Here is a 2,542-nt window from a genome sequence, read left to right as displayed (position 1 = left end):
CAGAATACCGCCAACTACAGAGGACTGAAAACCTCAGTAGAGCATTTACATGCATGGAAGTTAAACGGGAAAGGAAGGAGGAATAGGGGGAGGAGGAAGTTGTGGTGGTAGAGGAGGAGGAGGCAGAGGTAAAGGTGAAAAAGGGAGGAGGAGTAGATGATGTTGGAGGCGAAGGAGGAGAAAAAAGTCACATTAGCAAGGCTCACCACCTGCTATAGCTATGTGGCAGCACTTTGCGTTGGGTTTTTTTTTGGCAATTTTAATTTGGGGAAGGGTGGGCAACCTATGACTGCAAGATTGTAACTTGAACTTTGTTACTGCCTGCTCAGCACAGAATTTTCTCCACAAACTAAATAAAAAATGTTACAAAAACAAAACAAAAAAAGATAGCTGGAAATCTCCTACTTTAGGGCCAATCAGGTTGGGAACTTTTCACTAGATTATATTGGAAGGGTTGCAGCATAAAGAGCTTGGACAAAGTAGGGCTCAGACCGGCTAACTTTTGGATGGTTAAAGTGTAACTTTTTTGCAGCTCCAGATTGTCCCTTTCAGATCTCAGATAACACACTGACTGCAAGTCAATCTAGAAGCTCTGGCACACACTGTGCAAGCTATGACCAGTGTTACAGACTGGACCCCCAGTTGTTTATGAGTTTCTCACTTTTGAGAGTGTCTACATCAGCCCTGGGTCCAGTGTTGTTAGCAATCATGCAGTTCAAAAGCTGCCAGTGAGTATTGCCTGTATCCAGCCATAGCCACTATGGTTTAAAAAAAACTCCATACAGGGATTAGAGAATCCAAGGCACGTTGGTCACCAGAAGGGATCCTGCCCCAGCAGAAAATACAGCAGAAATGTTCCTCAATGTGCTACATTTTGGGCAACGTCTGGAAGTGTCATTAGGTTGGCCAGTTTACCCTTGCATTTCTGATCTATGATGACCTGAAATATGGGGTTCTTTCACAGGCATTTAAGCATAAAAAACACTTCACTTACCATAAAGTGTCTGCAGCAGATGACCCTGAATCCACCAATGTTCACTCCACCCATGTGCAACACCTGGGGTTTAAAAAGAGTTGAAACACATCCCTTAAAGCCTGACCCATTTCCCCCTCCACCTAATCACCAGCACCCTGCTCTCCTTTCTCCCCATATTCCTTATCTGCAGGAGGAAAATGATCCTGCTTGCCATGATGCAGCAGTGAGTCTTTGTTTTACTCCTGCTGCTCTGCCTCCCGTTCGTGGTCTATCAGGGTGCAGAGGGTGTGTTCCAGAATGAATAGAGAGGGATTGTTTTACCAAATCCCACCTTGCCATGGTGCATGGGGTATTTGGTATCTTCTGATGTTCTTCCCTTGTGCTTAGTGTCACTTGGTATAGTCCTAGATAGGCCCTCTGTGCTTCTGTCATGTCCCCTTGTTTGTATAGATAGCCTTCATTGCAGACACTTGGCTTGTGAGATCTATTGTCTTTTTATACTTTACGTGACCATCAGATATCCTCTGTATGTACTTTGAGAAGTAAACTACATTGGATTTAAGCTTCTCTGTCTTATTGGAGATTTAGGTTACCTGTGAAAGTATCAGCTTGTGACCATCCTGGACAGAGGGATCAAGGTCCAAAGGAGGTATGTCAAATCATAAAGCGGCTCTTGAGACAGAATAGGCTCACAGGTAAGATATGGTCTATAAATGGAGTCTGTATCATGCCCAAAGCTCTACAAGGCATCTGGGCTCCAGAACCCAGACCAGAACCAATTAAGATCTGAGGAAAAAAAAGCTTTTTTTCTCTGTATCAGACGTAAACCATGGAACCCTTCACCATGTGTAAGTGAGAAACCTACAAGTGGCAGACTGTCCATACTCCTGCCAGTCATTGCCTCTCAGTTGACAGACTATTCAGAATAACATTTTATAATAGTTCCAGAAATGATGTGGCACTGCAAATCTTCATATAGTAAAAACTTAAAAATCTGGCAAGATTTGAACTTTGATGTTGGGCATCACAGGACAATATAAAAAAAATCAATCAACATTGCCCCCCAAAATCAAACTAGCCCCTTGAGGGAACACATTTAAATAGTTCCATTTCCCCTAGTCATATATGTAACAGTTACATACAGTATGTGACGGGGGAAATGGAACTATTTAAATGTTGTCTATAATCTCTCTTCATCTCTATGAATAAGCCGTTTGGTGAAACATGTTGGAGTTGGAGGAGCCGGTGTGTGTTTACAGAATGTTTTGACTTCGGGAATAAACAGTATCCAGCTTGTCATATCAGTCGTTTGTGCGGCAATTGATTCTGTGAGAATTTATATAGAGAAGGTTACTATTCTAGAAATTTGAGTTGTTTTAAAATAAACTTGGCTCACACATATATTTACCTCCCATTTGCTTTAATACTAAGCATAAGATATCAATATTAATTGGTAACTGATTCTTTTTACACTTAAAATATAAGTCAGGGAAAGTTTACATATCTACACACAATGTGCATAATCATCAGCAACCCCCCCCCCCCCCCCCCACGCCAACCACGCAA

This window comes from Nanorana parkeri, unplaced genomic scaffold (genome assembly GCF_000935625.1).
Source record: "Nanorana parkeri isolate BGI_ZX_2015 unplaced genomic scaffold, ASM93562v1 scaffold2443, whole genome shotgun sequence".
Lineage (NCBI taxonomy): Eukaryota > Metazoa > Chordata > Amphibia > Anura > Dicroglossidae > Nanorana > Nanorana parkeri.
This window is presented reverse-complemented; position numbering follows the sequence as displayed.